A 16,801-nucleotide genomic window follows, 5' to 3' on the forward strand; every position below is an offset into this window, starting at 1 on the left:
CGGAGAGCCTTGCCACTCCGTATTAAGTCCCATTGTACTGAATTTTGGATGCAGTTCCACCAGAGTTCCACTGGGGGCGATCGCCATGAGTGCAGAATGAATGGGAGTCAATGGAGCTAGACGGCTAAAATTGTCTCTTTCACCTGATTGTCGTTGACAAATCTTAGATTTGATTGTAGTTTGTATAACTTCAACATGGGTTATAGGTCAAAAGTTGAATGAACGAGTACTTAAGTCCTTTTGATTTCTTACAGGTTGGGTCGTTGTTGCACATAACACGCTAGCATTGTGCTAATGAATGACGTCATTGACACATTTGAAAGGCTTTTAAGAACAATTAAGTGACTTTAAAAAATATAATACTCAACCAAGTGTATTTTCTTTGCCTCCCCTTTTGAATCCAATACTCAAATTACTTGGAAAAAAATTATATCCCGAGAAAAGTGGATTTTGAAGGGTACAGCTCCATAGACCTCCATGCATTCCGCACTCGTGGACGAGCGCCCTCATGTGGAACCACAGAAGGAACTGCAACCAGTTCAGAAACCGGAAGTTTTCCGAGAGTGGCAGTTCTCCCCAGGGGGTCAGGATTTGAAGGGTTAGCTTCAGCCAAATATTGTTAAGGCGGAGCAAGATATTTCATCAGGAGCCACTTCCGGGAACCCGGATCGCACGAGGGGGGGGGTCAAAATCCCCCTTTATGCAGAGCAGAGGCAGCGACTGCTCCATTGAAGTCTATGGGCATAGCTCAGAATTTCACCACATATGCTAAGGTCTTGGTTCTATAGAGTTAGGAATGTGAATTTCGGGCACATTTTCATGATCCTCAAACCCTTCTGAACATTTCAGGTACATTTTTTTAGCATTTTTTGAGCAATCCAGTCTGGAGAAAATCAACCTTATATCAGGTGTCGCCGATTATTTCTGCCGCTGCTGTTGGCGGTTGCAACTTACGCTTCGTCAATACGTCATCGACCGCGCCTCTTTATGCAGACAGGATTTGATCCCCATTTCGCGCCCATAGACATGAACTACGACGAAGTATCTTGCTCCGCCTTAACAATCTTTGCTTCAGCCACTTAGCATGGCATTTGGCCGCCGACATTTTTGAAAACATGGCGTTACATGGTTGCAACTTCCGGCACCAGTTTTTACATGCTGATTGGTAGATGACAGCTCATGCACGAGTTTAGTGTTGGGCACGAGCGTCCTCGCGCGTCCACGTTGGTTTGCATTTCTGTAAGACGACAAATAAACAACTAACTACTTGGATTAAGCTACTGATACTTGTCTTAATGCCTACATAGGCTGTATTATACCGGACTTTGTGGTAAATAAAAGAAAAAGTAAATGTTGTCATATCAGGATATTATTTGCCTTATGTGTGGGTTGACAAGGTAACTGATTATGACCATACATTTTAGCAGATACATAGCAATGACCTATATCCAATTAGGCCTATTAGCCTACTCATTGCGTTGTGTATGAAAACTATTTTAAAACGTAGATTGTATTCATACCTGTAGTCCATGACAACGCAACGTCTGGATCATGTAACCTATCTCCTCAAGTGATTAAAAACGAAACAAATGTCAATGACTTATTTAGTTTGCTTTCTTGCAACATTCACATGATTAGGCTATGCATTTGATTTAAATGGCCAGGCTTCCAGTCGAGGCAAAAGCCAAATATCAACTACAGTTGCAGACTCTTGAAATGCGCCTGCTCGAACCACAATACCCGAGGGATGTGCGCTTATCGGTAAATTTAATTTTATGCTGGCATTTTAGCCTGCCTGCAAATGAAGCCTAGGTTTAACAAGCTGCAAATTCACACTGGGTGCAGCAAAATCCCAGCTATCCACACGTTTCTTACATCCCATGTCTACTTAATTATAGCCATTTTTCGTTAGATAGCCTATTTAAGTAAATAGGCCTACAACCTGTCCAAATATAGCATCATTATGTGTGTAGCCTAAAGTGACTCAATATTGATTCGCATTGTTTATTATCACATATAAATATATCACATTAAATAACCTAGGACTTCAGAGACAAGGCAAACTTCTACCATCATTCCCAAAATGTTATCCAATGAAATAAATTTGCGCTTATAACGAGGTGAAGTGAAGCGCATTCCTGAACAAATTCTTTTCCTCTGAGGGAATGTCCAATCCTCATCAACGACATACCGTTGTACCTGACGTTGTCTCTGTCTGTAACGTGAAATCTAATAGGCTAATTCTAGCTGGTGCCGGAAACGAACACCCATGAAACGCCATTTTCATAAAGATGGCTGCGGTCAATTTCAAACTTTTTTGGCTGAAGTAGCTAGCCTAGCATGGGCCATTGAAATGAATGGGGGCGGGACTTAGTCACTCTCTCCAGTTATATATAATACCTCCATGGTTCTCCCCTTATTAGACATTCTCTGTCCAAGCATACGCGTTATTTTTTTTAGAACCCGATTGACGCAAAGTGCGTCATAAAACACACCCCTTCTTCTTTGTTACATTGCTCCGGAACTGTTCATTGCAGCGAGATTAAACATTTATTGCGTGACAGAGCAGAAGTGGGGCTTTCCAACGAGACTATGCACTTGTCTGTACAATGAAGTATGAAAAAAGAAATCATGAAATTAAATCAAATTGCATCATATTTACAGTCTACTTCTCTGCGTTCACCTGCGCACCCATTACTCTCGTTTGAATTACTCGCGAACCCGTGATGGCATAGATATGGCGAGCACATCAAATGAAAGAGGAGACACAGGGCTATCCATTTGTGTCATTTATATCGATCCTTCTGGCTTATAAAAACAGACGAAGTGACTGCAAAAGAATAACGTCATGTACACAAACCAACGTTGCGCACCCATTACTCTCGTTTGAATTACTCGCCGACCCGTGATCGGATAGATATGCCACGCATATCAGATGAAAGAGGAGACAGAGGTATCATGATACCAAGTACATCCTTCTGGGTTATAAAACAGACGAAGTGACAGCAAAATAATAACTTCATATGTTTGGACTTACCCCACGTTTTGTCTGTTTTTGTGGCAAATGTTTATAACGCTATCGTGTGTTTGTTTCTCTATGGCAAAGCATGTTCATAATCCGGTTTTGAGATCCTAGCAAATTCCTGCATGGCATCCAATTCAAGGCTCACATTGCATCCCAATTTGTTCAACAAAGAAACCCCTTTTTGCCTCTACTTTGTTCATGGCAATGCAGTAAAAAGTTGTTGTAGAGAATCATTATGAGTGCATACACATAGGCTCTCACAGGCTAACAGCAAACTCGGGTCAAGTCAGGTCAGATCAGTTGTGTCACAGATATGGAGCGCAGAAAGGTAATTTTTCATCACTAATTACAAAAAATGCCATTTATTTCTGTAAGGCGCACACCACATTATATCTGTAAATTGCTAAGCCCCAGAGAATCCCTCCACCATGGCAATGATATTGCCAGATTCAGGAGAGTCTGCTCTACACACACACGAAAGGCAAGTAGAGCTGCCAGCTTGCAGTGGTGAGATGTCAAAATATAAGAATTTTTATAATATGCTTTTTGTATTTTTATTATTTAACATAATAACCTAATGGTGGTATAACATAATGGTGATAACACTTGTCAGTAGGGCCCCCACAGACTCTAGAATCGCCTCTGTCCACATCCACATGAAGTTAATGTTAGCCTACCACTAACGTCATGTAAACCACACAATAACAATACATTTCTGATAGGCCTATTTGACAGAGTAAGCATATTAACAGAGAGGTTTTATCTTAAATTGTATCATTTTCAGAAAAAGTATAATTATTGCAAGTTGCACTACTTTTTGTATTGGTCTTATACAAGATATACTTGTGAAATTTGCATTTGCAATTGTCTTTGCATTCTGATTAGATTCTTCATTAGAATCATGAGTGGCTCTTTGTAAACAGCATAATTTTCTGGGGCCATGCAAAACTGCATTACCACTAGTGTGGAGTTATTCTACATCATGACAGTAAAATAGACCATCCTTAGTCAATGTACTGCAGCAATTCCTCTCTCAACCTGTAGAAAATGCTGTGAACATCTGATTATGCATGAAAAAAAAAATACCGTCATATACCGTGAAACCGTAAGAATTTAGAAAAATACCGTGATATACATTTTTGGTCATACCGCCCAGCACTAGTCGATAGCCAGCCTCATTAAGTTTTTTACAAATCTTTTTAAAAACGTTGCTATTACGACATTTTCTCCCGTCGATGAACTCCATGACATTTGCATGATTGCAAGACATACGTTTGTCTCCTCGTCTTTCCAAAAGTGTGTGCGTTGTTTCCCCATGATTAGGAAAGTGCGTGAGAGGAAATTGGTTTATTTTATCCTAATTCTCTGTGAACTGAGCATGCGCAGGCCTACAACACTCTTCCTTCTGGGAGCATATTCCGTTTAAGGTGTTTTCATGACCAATATTCCGTTTAAAACAGGCATATGCTAGGGTGTGCAAACAGTATATTAGTAAACCGAATATGGCCTTTTTCGGTTTATTTCAATCAGAATAAGATGTTTACAAGACACACGCATATTCAGTTTATTCCCAATAAACTGATTTGAAACCATTTATTGGCTGCATGGAAACGTGCTGATAGATATGATTGTCCGTGGAGGCCTCATACATACTGTTATCATAAGCATATGTATGGCACTCCATAAAACCAGCATGCAGTGCTTTACAGTAACATTTATTGTCCATGCAGGAGTTCTGTTGGTGGTGCCGAGGTGCGTTTTTCCTTACTGTGCATGATTGGTTGGTATTGCACAGGCACACATCATGAATACGCGCTCTGTTGGGACTGCATGGTAACTTCTGGAAAAAAAAACATACTGTAACATACGAGATTCTGTAACTTTATTCTAATTGACGTATTTAATTCCCCACTGATCCACAGCTTCATCAGAGGTTGTGCTGAGTGTTGCAGTAATGAGAGTGAGGATGTAGCTTCTGTTTTTCTATTAAGTCAGTTGGTTGAATGACAGCAGAAAAAGAGAGAGACAGAGAGAGGGGGGAGATTGAAAGAATGAGACAAACAGGCAGAGAGAAAGAGAGAAGGGGGGTAGGGGTGAAGATTTAATACAACCCAAATAATTGTTGCAGTGAGCAATTCCATGCATAATCTGTGTCCCTGAACTGTATTAACTCTTCCTTCTTGTGTGAAAACCAGAGAGAATTATTAATTAAAACCTCAGTCTCAGTGCTATATGTCCTTGGTGCATTCTGGGGACAGACAGACGGATTGATAGAATTTCAAATATGGAAATGTCCAAGGCAATTCGCACACCGAGATGCTTGACATTCAGAAAATGAAAACAAACACGCACAGCAATGCCACTCAACCCCTCCACTGGAATGTAAGTTCATTTATGCAGGGAGAGTAAAAATGTCAATAAGAGCGCTGTGCCACCGTACAACGGGCAGAATCATATTTACTACTGCAAATCAGGCCCTCTCTCTCTCTCTCTCTCTCTCTCTCCTCTCTCTCTCTCTCTCTCTACCGGAGCCTGTGGGAGAATTAAGTGGAAAATGCATTCGATAAAGAAAGGACTTTGGAGATCAGGGCCAGGCCAACAAGTCAGGCCACCCCCCCCCCTACCTCTATCTTTCTCTGCAGCACATGAACATAATGTACCGCTATTTTCAAGAGGTGCTGTTCATTTCTCTACCTTTGAGGGGAAGCATCCTTGCCTACACACATTTGTAATTCACAATCAATATGGACAGAGTAATGAAGCTGCACGGCTCATTTTCGCCCCTGGCTGCAGGACAAGACAATCAACTTGGCCCCCGTGAGTTATTTCGTGTTACATTTCAAAAAGGGGCGTTGTGTGCTGCTGAGAGACAAGTTAAAGCAGAGGCTTCATACAGTGGCTGGTGGGATATCCGTGAGGACTACTGCTGTCTGTCCATCAGAGATTAGGAATTTATTGGCTCCATAACAAGAAATGACTAAAAAAAAAAAGATTCAGTTGCATTACCATAACAACTGCAGCGATCGAAGTGGAACTGAGCACTTAGTGGTGACAAATATGATTTTATGCGGTGAACTGTGCTGTGAGTGTGTTTTTGTGTGTGTGTGTGTGTGTGTGTGCAAGCTGGCACTATCTCTCTGGCTTTATGTGAAGGGCTTGCATTGCTCTTAGTGGCCTAGAGAGGGCAGTGTAACATATGGTTTGGGAATACTTCCCCCTCCACCTCCTCTCCTCACAACTTCTATCTTTGGAGTCAAACTTTCATTTCTGCGTGGAATGACAAATAGCAGGGACTGTATGAGCAATTAGTTTTCCAACGGGAAAACCGTGCCCCCGGGCAAAAATAATCGATTGTGAGACGGAATCTGTTGAGCAGTCTTGCTTATCTGATGTGTGGAATGTGATGAGGCTCCTTTGCCTTTTTTGAGGTTGAAGGCTGCTCTCTTCTCTTTAGCTTTTGACACTGCTTTCCCAGGCTTTAGTCTGATACACCCTGTCCCTGTCAAGGCTGGGGCTTGCTATCAGAAAATCCCACGTCTTTCACTAGGAAGGAATGCTTTGACAGTGTGTTACCCTTCTTCAAAGCCACTGCTTTTAGTGTGTGTGTGTGTGTGTGTGTGTGTGTGTGTGTGTGTGTATTTGTTGTAAGAAGCAATGGCTATTTTTCAATAGCTGTTTTCTTCTTCCTCTCTTTTTTTTTGACCAGTAATCTCTGAGCGCCTGATCAATTTGGGGAACCCTTCCCTGATGTCTCCTGACAGCCTGGCCTCCTAAAGCAGCTCGGGAGCTCCGTGGAGGCAAAGCCTGTTAGAGAGAATCCGCATATCACACGCCACAGCCATGGGAGAGAGAGAGAGGCTTTATCTCAGCCGCTGCTCTGCTTTCCACTTTTCCTCCAGGAAGTTTCAGGCACTGGTCTGCAAAGCTAATTGCGTCGTCTCCTTAGCACCAACCCCCCCCCCAAACCCCACCACCTCCCATATTGACAGGGGCGTATTGAGCCAAAATACTTAAGGGATGGGCTTAATCATCAAACAACACGACTGAAATGATAAACTAGAGGGGAATCGATGCAAGATCAATGCATTGATGCAGGTAAATGAGCGATCTGATCAAAAGCAGCATGATTTGAATTCATGAGCTTCCCCCCAAGGTTTGCCAGCAAACTTTAGAGAGCAGAGGTCGATGAGAGCACCTGCAAAATAGCTCAGCTCAAAAAAAAAAAGTTTGGCTCACTTGTGCGTTCCCGTCACTTTTTTGGGGCATTTGTTGTTGTTACCCCTTGCTCTTGGCTTGTCCCAAGGGGCAATGAAGATAAAAAAAAAACACTTTTGGCTTGGTCCAAAAAGCCAGAAAACAGTTGACTTTTAAAAAGCAAGCCTGGATATAAAATTATTTTAAAAACTCAGACGTTGCACACACATGTGACTTAAAAGGTAAGCAAAAGGTCACAGCCAAACTGAGGCATGGCATTGAATAAGCACAAAAACAAAGGGAGGCTAACTCTCCCTGGAACTATGGAAATGACAAACAACAAAGAGAAATCCGAACCTATAAAAACACGCAAGACAGCAACAACTAACCCAAAGCCATGAGAGACAAAAGCGACAGCCGGCAAAGCCCTGAATCCTTAGGAGATGAAAAGCCGCATCTCCCAAAAGGCCGTGTTTCTCTTCCTACGCTGCCGTAAACCCCCTGTTCATGAGGTGCTTCTAACTGGCCCAAGGGCTCCTCGTCTTTCAGTCAGCTGTCAGTCAGAAGAGGCACTACCAGGCCAGAACAGCAGGGAATAAAGAGAGCTGAAAAAACAAACAAACAAGGAAAACAAACATAAATATAAATATTCTTTGCATTTTGTTGCTCAGCTGAAATTTCCTCTGGGGATGTAGCCTATATCCAATACATTCTAGTTGTATGTGTTTGGCTATTGGAAAACGAGGCCTTGACTGCTGACCTTTCCTGGGCTTTGTTTCACTAGTTAAGCACGCACGGCTACTTTTGAACCCTCTGTGCCTTGACCTGTCATATTTGTACGCGTCTGATCTGTGCTCCTGGGAGCTTTTGACAGCTTTGACATTAGCACCCGCCGCTTGTCACCAGGCGCAATCGCACAAATTATAATGAATGCCCAGGCAAACAAAGGAGCAGCGTTCCGCAGCTCCTGACTGGCACCAAGGGTACACACACATACGTGTGCACGCAAAAACACAGACACACACACACACACACACACACGACTTACGCAAAGAACAGGAGCTTGGGGATATGTTAGATTTACAATTAGCCCCGAAGTCTCCTCCTCATGAGAAAAAAACACAAACAAAATGCTCAGTGCGCAGGTCCCCCACCCCACCCCATGGCCCAGACTGTGGCCAAAGGGTGTATGGGCGTGTGTTTGCCGTGTCACTTCCTGTGATTCCCATCCCCCCGCCTCTCGCAGCGGACTCTTGTAATTCCTGTGTCGTTTCCAGACGGCCGGGCCATGGGTCCTCTGCCAGTGCAGCCAGGCCCAAAAAGCACATTCGCCACACACACACACACACCCCTCCTCCTCTCTTCCTGCCATTTGGTCATAGCGGTTACGTAACTACACACACGCGCACAGAGTCGGGAGTATGAATAATCACATCTAAATACACACTTATTTTTTTCCCTCTCTCTCTCTCTCTTTCTCTCTCTCTCTCTCTCTTTACATGTGCACAAATAAGCCAAACGATAGTGGACGGTTTGAAAGAGGCGAGCCCTTGTGAAGGCCAATGTTTTGTGTGTGGTGTATGGTGGTGTACACACCGCTGAGCCAAAACATGATGACCACCTGGCTAATATGCTGCCGTTCCTCCGCAGGCCACCAAAAACACAGCTCTGACCTGCAGGGAAATGGACTCTATAAAACCTCTGAGGGTGCCCTGTGGGACCTGGCACGGATACGTCAGCAGATCCTTTTGAGCCCTGGACTTAAGCAGTTGGACTTGTTGTTTTATCCCACCCCACAGACTCAGTCATATTAATAATTTGAAAATGTACAGGGCAAGAGCGACGTCTTGAACTGCTTATCAGGTTCCTTGAGTCAATCCTGAACCATGACTGCAGTGTGGCAGGGTACCTTGTCCTGCTGAAAAACACCATTGCTATTTGCCTTTGGCACTACAGTTGCTATGCAGGGGTGTACCTTTTTTCAATATTGTTTAGGTAGGTGGCATGTGTCAAATGTGACACATAAAATGCCATAGCATTACTAAGCATCAAACTGGCTTATCTTCCACTTGTTTATCATCCACCTGCTCACATTCCCTAGAAAACGGTGGCCACATACTCGACGATCCATATATGCTGTGAAAAACAGCATGGCTTGTCAGATTAGGTGACCTTTAACCACTCCTGCTGTTCATGCTCTTACGTGCCCAGCGCAAGGCCTTTTATCAGTAGACTGTGGTTGGCATGACTACTATGACCCATCACAAGCCTTGTTGCTTTGAGAGGGGCTCCAACCCAGATTCATCTGTTGACAGGCCTTTAAACCTGCCTGTGTCTGACACATGCCTTCAACTTGGAGAACAGACTGTTCACTCACTGTCAGTGTCGAGTACATTTCAGACTGTGACAGGTATTGTTGTTAGTCAGTGATTTTCACTGAGCAGTCATAATATTGTTGCTGCGGAATGTCAGGCTAGTGTTCTATGTATATTAATTTGGTATGCAACGACATTGTTTTATAGAATGTTTGACTCAAACAGTGTTGAGGGCAAGTGTGATGTTAAGAAAAAAGTCAATTATCGGTGTGCTGGTTTCAATGAGCACTAGCATAGCATTTTGCAACCTGTTGGCATAAGGAGGAAACTCACAAAACGGGCAAACCGACAAATATGGTGGCGACACGTGTGTGTATGTGAATGTGTATCTATACGTGTGTGTGTGTGTGTGTGTGTGTGTGCCCCCTGCTCTCATTTCCAATGACATGCCTCTTTGCTGCCGGGGCCCCCAGTCACGGCAGGGGGGCCGTGGCCCGGGTCTGGTAATAGCGGGCACATTATTCCAATGCATGACGAAGCAGTTATGACATGCTGGCTAATGTGGCAGCGCTCTCCTGTGAAGTTCTGATGACAGGAGCTGCCTCTCTGTCATCACGGACGCAGCGCCCGGTCCGTCATGCCTATTTGCCTCTCCCGTCTCTCCAGGGCACTGCTCTCTTGCACCCCCTAAATATTAATAAAGCATAGCATCAAGGCTTGGAAACTTCACAGCTTGCATTTTTCTTCTTTAGGCCTACATGCAAGTGATCATCAATTTTTCTTAACTGCTTTTTTTTTTGCTGTGTGTCCTAATCTACCCTCAGAGAGGATATCTCAGGCAAGTCCTTAAAGCAACACCAAAGAGTTTTTTGTACTTTAAAATAATGTTTCCAAATAACGTTTCAGTGGTTCATCAACTCGTAACAGGGTGAACAGCAATTCTGCATTCGCTTTGCGGCCCTCTATCGGCTATAACCGCACTATTGTAAGTTTGTCAGATCGGGTAGCGGATCTGTAGTTCGATGGAATGAGACATAAGAAACTACAAATTTGACTTGCATCTGATGTCGCAATACATTGTACTTTTATAAGTCATGCAAAATATTCTACCTTGTCTGTGGACATCGTTATTTGCAAAGCCGTTGCTGGATAAACAAATAGCGTGCGTGCGACAGAGGCAAAGTTCTTTGGTGTTGCTTTAACAGTGGAACCCAGGATGTTGTTGATTATGTATTCAGAGACTATACTTGAAGTGTTATTAAGAGTAAGCACAACTGACTTTGAAAATGCCTTCTCACCCAGTTTTTATACACGGAATAATCTCAGCACAGTGTACAGGGGAAAAACCATACACACAGACTCACGCAAACAGGACGTGATAATGGCTGAATGTGTTCACATTTGTGATTAGCACTTTTAAATGATTACGCTCACTGTGAGCATTGTGCAGCATTTAGGGGGGTTAATTAATGGCACCATTGTAATTGTTATGCAAATCATTCCAGTTTAAAAACAATGATGTTCTTTCCTGCTATAAACAATCTGCATAAATCACGCTCATGAGAAATTAGGACGCTACACTATGGCGAAAAATAACGTACACTGGTGAAATATGTCAGAGCTGTGAAATGTTCAATGTCATGGTGCTATTTATGGTTAAAGATTTGGGACAGGCTTTGGAAATGTGGCTGAAGCAAGAAGTGTACCGTTTTGTATTACCCTGGCATATGCGTGTAAGAATTTGGGTAGAGTTTTAATTATACATATATTAATTGTGCAATGTCACAAACAAATATTTATTCTAATAATGAATCATGTATTTTCAGGGATAAACAGATCAGTTGTCTGCTTGCCGAAGACTGAGGCTTCACTATCTGTGGGTAAGTCGATATAGTGATCACAGTGCTCCTGTGAGATAAGCATTTTTTCGGAGCTCAGACCTTGAGCCAGATCCAAGTCACTTGAACACTCATGCCATCTGGGGTGACAATGTCTCGTAGTGGAGTAGTAGAATGTGTGATGGCATTATAGCACTATGGGCCATCTCTTTCTCTTTCTTTCTCTCTCTCGCTCTCACTCTATTGCTCTCTCTCTTTTTTTTCTCACTACCTCCATTTTGCAAATTTGAAACCAATTTCATACCTCAATAAAGCAAGTTGGTATTCATAACAAGCTGAATTACTCAGAAGATACCCTTATATCATCTAACATCTCAGAATGTTAGCCATCCTTTTGGGCCATATCGCGCTGAAAATATAATTTACATTACCCAGCTGACTATACAGTATAATACATTTTTTGATTCAAAAGCAATTTGTAGAATAGCTTTTCCAATTACCAGGAACATAGTGTATCATGTCATATAGAGCTGCTGAATTGTACTCCACTTGCTGTGTGTCAATGAATTTAAATGTCAGTTAGGTGTTTTCCACAACAACATCAATATCATGTATCATATACAATTCCAACTCCATTGGGTGTTACTTTGTGTAGCTGGGCTCTACTGTATGTGTGATATGTTATTTTCCCCCCCTTGCACGGGTAGGAGGCTGTACGTGATTGACACTTGATTAATCTCGAGCCTTGGTATTCAAAAGAGACAGAGCAAAACCCAGCCTTGTGATGCCATGACCAATAACAAATGATTAGTGAAAACAACATTACATACTGCTCATGTCTCAGTGCTCCGCAAGTAAGAGTCAATAACTCTTTCTTTACACAGATGGATCTGAAGGGAAGGGTGGTGGTGGTGGTGGTGGTGGTGTGTGTGTGTGTGTGTGTGGGGGGGGGGGATGATTGGGGGCAAGTTTCATCGCAGAGATCGTTCAAAAGCACACTGCTGCAATTCTAATAAGATAAACAGAGCTGAGATGCATATTTCACTGCACCAAAAAAAAAAAAAAAAAAACATCAGCAGCAACACCAACAAAAACAGTGACTGAACTGGGCCAATAACATTTTGGAACGGCTTCAGGAGAACTCATGCCATGCATTTAATGGTTTGCTGAGTCCTACATTTTCTAAGGGGTAATGTCAAAAGCAAAGTACTCTATTGAATGTGTGCTGCATTGGTTTACTTTCTCTCAAATACTCTCAGAAATCCGTTTTTGTTGGTTGTCAATCCATGCTTTACAATATCTTACGGATGTGTAGAGTCTAAAATCTCTGCCTGTTAAATTCCTTAACTAGTAATGCTATTGAGAAAGAACACCATAAAGTGTGTGTAAGGTACAGACAGGGCTGCACTATTATGCGTTATGGCACCAGGAGCGTGTTGATGAAGTTATCCTGAGGGGATTACCAGCCCCGGGATGCTGAGTCACAGCCCCGCTCAGCTTATTAGGCGAGATACAGACTGACAACCCTCCAGGTGGCCAAATTATTCACAAAGCTACAGGGAGTGTTTGCGCTCCTGGAGTCCTAATCTGTCATCCACAAGAGTTTGCATTTCAATATTACTGCGATAAGGAATGGAGTTAAAGCTTAAATTCTGAAGTGGACTTCCCTGATCCTGTCTAGTGGTCTGAGAATAGTCTGAGATTAGTAAAGATGAGGGTAGTTGGAATAGTGAAAATAGAAAATAGTTGAAATTACATATTGAATACATATTGAAAATAGTTTAAAAATATCAAACATTATTTGGGACATTTTTATTCAGGATTTTACATGCTATAGTATGTTAGTGTTGCAGTTGTTAACAGTAATACAGCCATGACAGGTTGACCTCTCTAACTGAACTAGATAATATATTTAGACCAGGGGTTCTCAAAGTTTTGATTGGTGAGGGCCAATTCAGAAACCCAAAGGGGCGGGGGGAGAAAAAGAAAAAAAAAACTGGGAAAAAATCCCATTTGTAATCATTTTAATGACCAGACTGCATCTCTACAGTTTATATTTACTGCATTAAACACATTTTAATTCATAACATAGGCTAAACCTGGCAAAACTTGTGAAAATCTTAAGATAAATTGCAATGCACACACAATCCCTGGGGTTCTCTACCCTCAACAGACAAATTTGGGATATAACAGTTCTGGTTGCAGTCCATTTCTGTCTTGCAGTCCAAGTGCCTTGCTTCTTATCAGCATAGGCCTTATTCAGGGCCAATTCCAGCTACCAAAGCACTACAGGAAAACCTGACGGCCACTATACACCACTAAACGGAGATTCATTCTTTTCAAAGCACACAGTAGGCTACAGTTGTACAGTTTTAACAGTTTTACAGATGTTATCAGATGTTATCGCGGGCCGCCAGAAATGTTTCCGCAGGCCGCAATTGGCCCCCGGGCCGCACTTTGAGAACCTATGATTTAGACTGTAACAGTCCTATGGGAAGATGTTTTGGATATACAGCAGTATGTTTTTTTTAGTCAAGACAGCGTAGGATGTATCAAAGTTAGCTGAAATGCAAGAATGTGTTAAGTAATGAGATGTAGTGAGTTCCAGGCTGTGTGCTAAAAAAGACCAGCCACCCAAATGGGAGATACAGCAGTCCTTTAAACTATGGGACACTGTACCCCCATTATCATTATAATCCTATATAGGATTTTAAACCCAACCTCTTGGCATACCACTCCGCCGAATGAAGCCCAAAGTCAGTGAAAAGCAGAGGGCCCAGTGTGCTGTGCTACACACATTGTCATACGCTGTTCTGCTGCTCTCATATTGTACACTGTGCTCTAGAAGCCCATAATCGGTCAAAATACAAACACCCTCTGGCACACCTGTAAAATGAACAAGGTTTACTCTTTTGCCACGGCATCATATAATACCCTTACAGATCTGTGAAAGTGTACCTAACCCTGTACACAATGACTGATGTTAAAGTCCTTAAGGACCCATGAAATCAACAGCTGCCACCTCACTGAAATATAGCACTCTTAGTGACAAAATCACGGCGTCTCAGTAAACTGGTTGGATGCTGAGCACCCCTCTGTTGCATTTTGGCACTCAAAACTGTATTTACTTTGCAGCTCACCCAAGTGGCCATGGGAAATGTCCTTATTAGATGGAGAGGCGCTGTCAACAAAGTTATTTAGCCAGACACAGCACAATGCTTTTATCTCAGCATTCCCAAGACAAACATACAGTAAATGGCTGTCACACAGTGTGTTCTGTAGTATAACAAGGATAAACAGTTGATCGTTTGAGATAGAATCAGAGTTCAAACTTTCTTACGTTTGCTCAGTTTGATTCAGTGTTCACTGAAACGAGCATTGACAGGAATTTTGAATCATTTATAGTCATACTGCGTGAAGCTACATTTTTGCTCCATACACATTGTGACAGCATATGGTTTTTACAATTCCCGCAGATATCTTAATTTTGTCAGTCGTGACTGTGAAAACAGTTTTCTGAAATCTATTCCAGATTCATGAAACGGTTTAAAGCTTTAAATCACAGCTGGCCCAGTCACTCGGTCGGCACTTTATGGCCCTGTAATATTCAGAACTGAGAGTGGTGGAAAGGAGAGAGAAAAAATGTTAATTTAATTCCTCCAAAGAGGGTTGTTCCTGGCCAACACGTGTGATGTCTTTTCCTCCTTTGAGCACTTGCAAGCTGTGATACATGGCTCCCTGAAGCCCCATCCGAAAGCGTATGTCACTCCTCAGAGTGGCACTGTCTGTCAGTGAGAGTCATCTCCAGCACTCTGAACAACTGTCCAGGCCACTCGTTGTTTTATTTTTCTACAGGCCTCCTGTGGTTGCCCCACACTTTGAAGCTGAACCAGGCAGCTTCAACCATCACATCAAGGGAGCCAGTCCTGGTAATGATGGATATCTTAACTAAGCATCTCTCTATATACTGTATATCTCTCTCTCTCCCTCTCTCTTTCTCTCTCTCTCTCTCTCTCTCTCTCTCACTCACACACACACACAGTCCGCTTTTGATCCTCTGCCTAAGACAGGTTCATCTATCATTGCACTCAGTTGCTTCAGCCCGGCCCCTCTACTCAGCCTCCCCCAGCGGAGACGACCGTCCAGCCTTCTGAGGAGGTCAGTCTTTTAAGGGGTTAATTTGAGAGGGCCTTGGCACACGTCACCTGCTATTTTCCACTTTAAGGATCTTTTCTGAGCCGCTGCTCTGCATAAAAATTTGGAAAGCTGTCACGAGTGCTGCTCATGAGCTTTGGCAGGAGAAGGAAGAGGTCTTTTTATAGAGGAGCTGATCAAGGCTTGGCTGCTCCGGCTGGTACATATGCGTCCTTCTCCCCTCATTCCCGCTGCCTCTTTATGCATCCCCTCCACCCTCACCCTCCTCCACCTCCCTCGTTCTTTGGGGAACGTTCATGCCGCTAATGAGGGATGGAATCCAGGCCCAATGTCTCAGACAACCAGGCCCCTCTCATAGTTTATGTGATCTAATTACCCAGCATCCTTTGCCTTCTGAAGTGCCTCGGGATTGCGATGGGGACAGAGGACGAAGTGGGGGTGGTCTGATGGGCAGCCCTCAATCATCATCAAGACGCACAAATTATCTATTTCCGATTCAATTTGTGGTTGTAATTAGTATTTCATTAGACGTTTACAGACCCACCCGCATTTGTTTTGATCTGGTAATTACGGACACACAAAACATTGTGATCCAACTGTGTATGCTAGATTTAAATTGGGAAACCATAGGTATCTGTTTTCAGTGACTCAGACCATCTGTTGCCATCCTGACTTTACGTTGACATGCTGATTTTACATTTAGCATTTAAGTTAGCTTTTAAGATTTTGGTAAAAACACTCATCAATGTCTACTAATCAGCCATGCCACTCCAGGTGACCCATCCTCTCATCAGATGATATGATGTAGTTTTCGCATTCTTGCTCCGAGGGCACCACTGAGCTGCATGTTTCCCCTCTATCCCCGTTCTTCCACGCCTGACTGAACTGCTAGCACTTCTCTTGATTAGCTGCTCTTGATTGAGCTTATCAAGGGTATTATGATTATATGATGACTTTGATCAGGTGTCCCCCTGGAGCGAGAAAAGATGGAAGACGTCAAGAGAGAGGTCCCTTAGCAGCTGTTATTAAGAAAATCCAGGAGTGGTAGACTGAAAATGAATCAAGAAAGTAGACGAAAGAAAGCCAAGATATGAGCTTGAAGATGAATATTCAGAAGTGTAGCATATTCATTTGGTTTTAATTAGTTTACCAGCTTCCTTGTTCACCACCTTTGCCACGGCGGGGCCAGGGGTCTTAGCCTCGTTGGCAGGGGTGGCAGACATCACCGTGGAGAATATTGGATGCCGGAAAAAAAGTATTCCGTGGCAGGCGTT

Source organism: Alosa alosa, chromosome 3, assembly GCF_017589495.1.
Source record: "Alosa alosa isolate M-15738 ecotype Scorff River chromosome 3, AALO_Geno_1.1, whole genome shotgun sequence".
NCBI classification, from domain to species: domain Eukaryota; kingdom Metazoa; phylum Chordata; class Actinopteri; order Clupeiformes; family Clupeidae; genus Alosa; species Alosa alosa.